The sequence below is a fragment of the Carlito syrichta genome, unplaced genomic scaffold (genome assembly GCF_000164805.1).
Source record: "Carlito syrichta isolate Samal-C Ts95f unplaced genomic scaffold, Tarsius_syrichta-2.0.1 Scaffold309021, whole genome shotgun sequence".
In the NCBI taxonomy this organism is placed as follows: domain Eukaryota; kingdom Metazoa; phylum Chordata; class Mammalia; order Primates; family Tarsiidae; genus Carlito; species Carlito syrichta.
In genome coordinates this window covers 628,652-637,577 of record NW_007253117.1, presented here as the reverse complement: position 1 = coordinate 637,577, position 8,926 = coordinate 628,652, and the positions used below count along the sequence as shown (strand labels likewise).

The 8,926-nt window shown below is 36.5% G+C and overlaps 1 pseudogene; it reads left to right on the top strand.

Annotated features, from left to right (window-relative positions):
* The first annotated feature begins 6,939 nt into the window (after positions 1-6,939).
* Positions 6,940-7,323, top strand: LOC103269022 (annotated as a pseudogene).
* Positions 7,324-8,926: the final 1,603 nt, after the last annotated feature.

Sequence of the window (8,926 nt, the reverse complement as noted above, 5' to 3'; positions counted from 1 at the left end):
GAAGCTGGCTGCAGCAGTACTTTCTAGAAGGATGCAGAGTTGGAAGTACCACATGGGTGGTTTGGTGTGAGTTTGAGTTTTTGCTCTCTTGTTCCCAACTCCCACCCCTCTCTATTGGGACATTTACAGAGAGCGAGGACTAACTTCTGGGTTCCAAAAGCCCCCAATTAAACTTCCTGGAATTCCCAAACTCATCAGCCTCATAACTGAGCTCACGTCTCTGCTTGTACTCCCATCCCAGTTAACATCATCACCTTTTCCCCTCTTGCTGCAGATAGAAGACTATGTTACTGGAGACTCACTCTGTCTTCGTCAGTACACCCTTCAGTTCTAGGCTCAACTCTTCTCTGCTGACTGGCTCTTTCCTAGGCTGGACCAGTCCTCTACCATCTCCATGGCTCCCTTCCCCAAGATTTATATGTTGAAGCTCGGTTTTTTTTTTTTTTTTTTTTGAGTTGGAGTCTCACTTTTTGCCCAGGCTGGAGTGCAACGGCATGTTCATGGCCACCGCAGCCTCAACCTGCTGGGCTTACGCTATCCTTCCGCCTCAGCCTTCCAAGTAGCTGGAACTACAGACACACGCCACCACGCCCGGCTAGTTTTGGGATTCATTGTAGAGACGAGGTCTCACCAAGTTGCCCAGACTGGTTTCAAACCCCTGGGCTCAGGCAGTCCTCTTGCCTCGGCCTCCCAAAGTGCTGGGATTTCAGGCAGAGCCAGCGCTCCAGGCTTTGTTGAATCTCTTAACCCTAATGTGATAATATTTGGAGGTGGGTTCTTTAGGAAGTAGTTAGGGTTAGACAAGTTCATGAGAGTGGAATTAGTGCCCTTATGAGAAGAAACACCAGAGACTTTGATTTTTCTCTATAAGTGCCCACAAAAAGAGATCATATGAACATAAGAGAAGAGGTCTCAAAATGAAACCTAACTTGTTGATTCCTTGATATTAGACTTTGAAGCCTCTAGAATTATGAGAGATAAATTTAAGTCTATGGTATTTTGTTGTGGAAGGCTCAGATGACTAGTACAGAGACCAAAGCAAAACAAAACACAAAAACTTACAGTTACAAAAAACATAAAATATTTGGAAAAAAGGGATCTTTGTGAGCACATCAATTCATTTTATAGGTGACTTACAGAATTCTTCTAGGTCTACAGAAATTGAAAGTAAGAGAGAATATTTGATGTTCCAAAGGCAACTAATTGCTGAATGTGTGTAGCCCAAGGTCATTTTCTACTGTTCTTTCCATTAAAGCACCTGTCTGCATGTAGATAATGTGAATCAGAATTTAGAAAGCTCCATTTCACAAAATTGACTGTTTGGGAAAAGGCAGTATTCACAAATCAATTTATCACATGATCCAATACCTCAAGATTGTTACCAAGGAAGATTTTAATGATGTCATGAAGCATACAACCTATATTAAAACAATGAATGCCCTTTAACTTATACAACATCTTTGTGGAAGAATCTATAGCTCCTTTTTGTCTCTAACATGATTGAGGAATTAAAAAAACATAGAGATGACAAAGGAAGTTAGTCTAATTAGATATTTATTCATAAAAAACAATTATAGAGATCTTATTCTATCAGTGCTTTATAAATATTAACTAATTTGAGTTCATAAACTTTTGAAGTAAGTTCTACTGTTATCCTCTTTTTTCAGATATGAAAATTTTGTGACCTTGAAAATCTTATTTGATTTTTTTTTTTTCCCGAGTTGGAGTCTCACTCCGTCGCCCAGACTGGAGTGCAGTGGTTGCTCCCAGCCACCGCAACCTCGCCTGCTGGGCTCCAGCGATCCTTCCGCCTCAGCCTTTCTAGTAGCCGGAATTACAGGCATGCGCTACTACGCCTGGCTGATTTTTTGATTTATTGTAGAGATGAGGTCTCGCTGCCCAGGCGGGTCTTGAACCCACGGGCTCAGGCAATCCACTCACCTCAGCCTCCCAAAGGCGCAGGATTACAGGCTGAGCCACTGAGCCCGGCTTCCTTATTTGATCTTATGTCTCAGATTTTTTTGTCTGAAGTTGATAACTTCACTACAGTTATGCAATAAAATGTTATTATTCCTGGGAAATCCAGGTAGGAAGTGAACAATGAGAAGTATTTCATGTTCGTAGATCATATTGTGTCACAACTCAAAAGTTTTAGATGATCACAAATCATCAAAAATCCTCACCAGAGTTTTAGCATTTCATAAGATTCTCAAATGATAAAAGAGGATTACTGCTCTTGTCATGACATAATAATTAACTATTCTTTGTTCATAAAACAATACTGAAGTAAAATTCATGTTTTTAACAATTGAAATATTAGTAAACCTGTTGCTAAGATGTGTGTGATTCCAAAAATAATTCTTCAAACTACAGAGAAAATAAGTTTACAGATACTGCAAATGGCCCATATTTGCAGCAATAAAAACAAAGTGTCTTATCTGAGTTGAACTTGTTAATATCACCACTGAGATTCATTTCTTAGAAAAAACAAAAACCTTATTTTCTCCAAAGTCCTAACTCTGATGGAAAATCAACTTACAGAGACAATGACAATAATGTTAGAAAAGTATCTCATCTGAGAGACTCAGTGGGGGAGGAAACCATCCTTCTGGCTGTTGGAAGATTGAGTTAAGCATTGGACCATGATAAAGAACAATAACCTTTTACGGTGCACTAAGTGCATAGCTCAGAAATTACCATGCACTAGAAATTCCCACTGAGACCAAGAGATGTCCGTGGGAAACGTAACAAGCAGCAAATTTCTTAAAAAATCATGTGCCTATCATACAGTATAGAAAAATCAGTGCATTCTGCAAAAGAGTATCCCTGAACTCCATCTCCATTCTAAGTTCATAATTGTTAGAATTAAATGAGATAATGCACGAAAGTGCTCCATACCACAGCTGGCAAACTGACTTTTTATGGGATGAACACCTCATCCTCAGGAGAAAAGAGGGCAATCTGAGTTGTCTTTTCTCACTATTCACCTTCTTTTCTTCTTCATTTACAGACTATTTGGCACATTTCTATCCTCCCTTATATTCCTTTAAGGGAAGAGAATCATTTCTTGTTGAGCCCTTAGACTATTCTCTAATTCTCTCTCTTTGTAATCATTTCTATATTGCACTATCACTATTACTGCACACACACACACACACACACACACACACACACACACACACACACAATTTGGCATTATTTTGATATGATTTATTATTTTTCTATTCCAAAAGCGAAGCTATTGCATTTAGAAAATTTATTTTTCTTCAATCTTATGTAGCCAACCACTTATTGTTAAATATTTAATTTATGCATGTTTTATTTTACTAAATATAACCACGATAAATAATTTTGTAGCTAAAGCTTTTTTTGCAATTTATTGCTATCTATTTAGAATAAACTCCCAGATTTTAAATTTCTGAATCAAAATGCATGTATATTTTTATATCTTTTGTTACGTGTTTTTAAATTACCTTTAAGAAAGTTTGCACCAATAATGAACAATTAAGAAATTTCATCTATCTCCACCATCACCTACCCAAATAGAGAAATTAAGTATTTGACAGTGCTATAAACAAAAATTATCTAATGATAATTTCATTATTTATGTGTGTTTTCTTAATTAAAAATAAAATTCAAAAAATTAATTGTATTATTCTGCAGTGCTTTATAACTAAGATTGAACTTATCTTCATAAGCTGGTTGGGCATTTACATTTATTCTGTTCAAAAGTTGCCTGTGCTTTTTTTATTTTTGTAACAAAAAAAGCATAATATTAAATGTACCATCTTAACCATTTTAAAGTGCATATGTCAGTATTTGAAAGCATATTCACACTGTTGTGCAACAAATCTCTACAACTTTTTATCTATCTATTTTATCTAAAATGAAATGCTATAGACACTAAACACTAACTCCTCCTTGACTCTCTACTCAGCCCTTGGTAACCGCTTTTATACTTTCTTTTTGTACAATTTTGACTACGATGAATAGTTCACACAAGTGGAATCATACAGATTTAATCTTCTATGACTGGCTTATTTCTATTACCACAATATTCTTAAGGTTCATCCATGTTGTAGCATGTGACAGGATTTCATGTTTTTAAATACTGTATAACATCTTTTTAATGTATATACTACATTTTATTTATCCATTTATATGTGGACAGACATTAAGGTTGCTTATGCCTCTTTGCTATCATGAATAATGATGGAAATGGGTGTGCTTGTATTTACTTGTGATCCTATTTTGAATTCTTTTTGGATAAATACCTCGAAATGGGATTGCTGGATCATATAGTAATTCTATTTATAATCTTTTGAGGAATGTCTATAATGTTTTCCATAATGCCTGTATCTTTTTATATTCCTACCACCAGGGCACAAGAGCTCCAACTTCTTCACAACTTCATCGAAACTTTTATTTTTTGTACTTTTGATAATGGCCATCCTGATGGGTGTGATGTGATATCTTATTGTGCTTTTTATTTGCATTTTCTTGAAGATTAGTACTGTTGAGCATCATTTCATGTGCCTATTGGCCATTTGTATGTTTGTTTTATATTTTGAGAAATATCTATTCTAATTCTTTACCTATTTTTTAAAAGTCTGGGTTGTTTTGTTGCTATTGAGTTGTAGAAGTTCCTTATGTATTCTGGGTATTAACCTTTTATCACATATATACTTTTCAGTTATTTTCTTGTATTCCATAAATTTGCTTTCTATCCTTCCTTCCTTCCTTCCTTCCTTCCTTCCTTCCTTCCTTCCTTCCTTCCTTCCTCTCTGGGAAATCAGCACTGCTGATTCTTGGACCTGAGGATTGGAATTATCCCATCAGCTTTCCTGGGCCTCCATCTTGCAAAAGACAGATCATGGGACTTTTTGGCCTCCATGATTGTATAAGCCCATGCATTATAACATATTTTTTTCTATATCTTATTTGTTCTGTTTCTCTCAAGAACTCTAATACAAATACCCAGAAAGGGAGTACTTTTCTCAGTTCTGGATTTAATATTGCATGATTTGGCCTTTAAATTCAGACAATGTGTTTACCACTTGGCTTTGTCATGTATTTGCTACAAGACACTGGACTCAAGAATTAACTTATTTGAACCTCAGTTTCTTCATCTTTAAATTATAAATGATTATCAGAGTCCTTTCTAGCATGACAGTGAGGCGTGTTAAGAAGAAAAGTGTTCAGAGTGCTCAGTCAAAAGCTGGGTCTCAATAAGATCTCTGCAAACAATGACCATTTACATTCCATCCCTTGGTATTAGTAAGGAACTTATTCCAGGACCTCCACACAGGTATCAAAATCTGATGCTCAAATTCTTCCATATATAAAATGGCATACTCTTTGCATATACCCTACACATATCCTCCCATATACTTTAAATCATCTCTAGACTATAATACATAGTACAATGTACATGCTACTATGTAAACAGTTATTACATTGTATTTTTCTAATTTGTATTTTTCTATTGGTGTATTGATTTTCAAATATTTTTGATCTGGAATTGGTTGAATCTGTGGGTGTGGATAATAGGGTTGACATCTGTATAGTAATCTATTGTTTAAAAACAATTATCAAACTTCTCAATTGACATTGCTGCCGCCAAGATTGTTTTAAGAAAGGCAAAGTGGTAGGAAAAAACCAGCAAAGAGTTTTGAAGGTTGCAGTCTTGGGTTCTAGATATGGTTTTTTGGGTGATTAACCATGGAGATACTGATTAGTCACAACATACTTTAGTTCCCTCCTCTGAAATCAGGTTAACAAATGCCTACATTGCATATCTTAGTCCATTTTGTGTTTCTATAATAGAATACCACAGACTGAATAATTATTAAGAAGTTGAATTTTATTTTTCACGTTTCTGGAGGCTAGGAGGTCCACTCTGAAGGGGTTGGTATCTGGCAAGATTTTTGTTGGTGCCATCTCATGGTGGAAGGCAGAAGGGCAAGAGATCACAGGCAAAAAGACAAGAGAAGGCGGAACTTACTTTTTTTAAAAAAAATCAATATTTTTTATTTTAAAATTGTGGGGTACAGTTAAGGGTTAGGTATGCAAATATGTATCGTTCAGGCACCGTTGTTGATAAGGGGTGTCTCCCCATCCCCAGACAGATGTTGACTATCGTTAATCCCACCTCCCTTCCCCTCCCTTCCCCCCATAGTTTCCCACCACTGTCAATCCTTTTCTTATTATGATAGATGTTCAAGGTCCACTATATGAGTGAGAACATGTGATACTCAGATCTTTGTTTCTGTGAGAGATCACTCAGTATTATAGACTCTAGTTCCATCCAGGTTGCTGCAAAATTCATGATTTTGTTCTTTTTTATGGCTGCGTAGTCTTTCATTGTGCATATGTACCACATTTTTAAAATCCAGTCCTCTTTTGATGGACAGCATGGTTGGTTCCAGGTTCTTGCTATTGTGAGCAATGCTGCGATAAACATACATGTGCAGGTATCTTTTTGATAGAGTGTTTTGAGTTCTTCAGGGTATATTCCCAGTAGGGGGATTGCGGGGTCATATGGGAGGTTGATATTTAGAACCTTTAGGAATCGCCACACTGTTTTCCACAGAGGTTGCACTCTCACTTAACAGTGTAGAAGTGTTCCCTTTTCACCACACCCTCTCCAGCAACTGTTATTTTTTGTTATTGATAATTGCCATTCTGACTGGAGTTAGGTGGTATCTCAATGTGGTTTTGATTTGCATCTCCGTAATGATTAATGAGGTTGAACATTTCTTCATGTGTCTGTTGGCTGCTCGGAACTCACTTTTATAAAAAACCCACTCTCATCATAACAAGCCCAATCCCATGGCAATGATATTAATCCATTCATGAGGGCCGAACCCTCATAACCTAATCACCTTTTAAAAGTCCTACCTTCTGCTCTTCTGGGGACGCTGTGCAAAGGCACTCAGAATGGTCCAGCATTTGACATACCGTTGTAGGCTTTCCTACAAAACTAGGCTATCCCGAATCCCTGGTAATAGGATTGTTTACCTACATACCGAGAAGGTTGGGAAAGCACCAAAGTCTGTGTGTGGTGTGTACCCAGGAAGACTTCCAGGGGTTCGTGCTATGAGACCTAAAGTTCTTATGAGGTGATCTAAAACACAAAAATATGTCAGCAGGGCCTATGGTGGTTCCATGTGTGAAAAATGTGTTCGTGACAGGATCAAGGATGTTTTTCTTATCGAGGAGCAGAAAATCGTTGTGAAAGTGTTGAAGACACAAGCACAGAGTCAGAAAGGAAAATAAAGAAATGAAGCGTTTTTCTGTAATAAAAATTAAAAGACTTTAAAAAAACGTCCTACCTGCTAACACTGCTGCATTGGGAATTAAGTTTCCAAATTTGGAGGACACACTCAAGCTATAACACATGAATGTTAAAAACAATAAAACAGGATAATTTATGTAGAGCTATTTTGAAAGCTGTATAGAGCCACATGTAAAGCATTCTTAAAATTTTAGAATTAAATTTTTGGTAAATGAAAATTATTTTTAAAATTTTTTCTGCCAATAACTGAAAATCCATTACATATTGTCTATTGTATTAATTTGTCTGGTAGAGTTGTTTCAATGCTTATCTTCTGGATTTCAAAACTATCAAATTAGAGCAAATCTGCCAATGCTGCAGCACGGAAATTAATATATATCCAGGATCAGAGGAAATCTTAAATAGAAGTAGATAACTGCTTCACTTTTTAATGCACCAATACAGAATTTTACTTGGAGTTGGTTTAAGTTCTTTTTATGATTAATAAACTTTGTTTCTAGAGAAGTTTGAGTTTCACGGCAAAATTAAGCAGAAAGCACAGCCTTCTCATATACTCACTATCTTCACACATGCACATCTCTCACTATCAATAACCTGAGCCTCAGGTTGTTATAATAAGTGATTCTGCATTTTTAAAATTTTAGAATCATGGGGTACATGTGAAGATTTGTTACAGTTATATGGAATAAAGGCAAGGTTTGGGCTTCTGATGAGCCCTCCCACTCTAGTGATGAGCATGGTACCCAACGGATGGTTTTGTATCCCTTATTCTCTCCCCTCCCCATTCCTCCTTGGTTCCCTACCTCCCTCCCTCCTTCCTTCCCTCCTTTAGCAGTGCCCAGTGCCTGTTGTTCCCATCCTTGTGCCCATGTGTGCCCTATGTTTATTACCCACTTGTGAGTGAGAACATGTGGTATTCAGTTTTCTGTTACTGTGATAATTCACTTAGAATTATATCAATAATCTTACATGAACACACCATTATCAACCATTATTCACAGTTTACATTAGGGTTCACTCTTTGTGTTTTAAGTCATGTTGTTTTTAACAAATATATATTGATATGAATCCATCATTGTAGTATCAAACGGAATTGTTTCACTGCCCTAAAAATCCTATGAGCTTTTTCCATTCTTTCTTCCCTTCCCCTTTTCCTTCCAGCAACCACTGATCTTTTTGTTATCTCTACGGTTCTGCCATTTATGATATGTCATATAGTTGGCATCATACAGGATGCAGTCCTTTCTGTCTGACTTCTTTTACTTAGTAAATATGCATTTAAGGTTTCTCCATGTCTTGCTATGGCTTTATAGCTTGTTTCTTTTGAGTGCTGAATAATATTCCATTGTCTAGATGTACCACAGCTTATCCACTCACTTGCTGAAGAACATCTTGGTTGCTTTTGACTTTGGGAAATTATGAATAAAGCTGGTATGAATGTCTCTGTGCAGGTTTTTTTGTGAATATAATTTTTCAGTTTATTTGGATAAATACCAGGGAGCATGATTGCTGGATCATTTGGTAAGAGTATGCTTACTTTTGTAAGAAACCATCAAATTGTTTTCCAAAGTGGTTGTACAATTTTGCACTTCCATCAGCAATTAATGAGAGTTCATGTTGCTCCATATC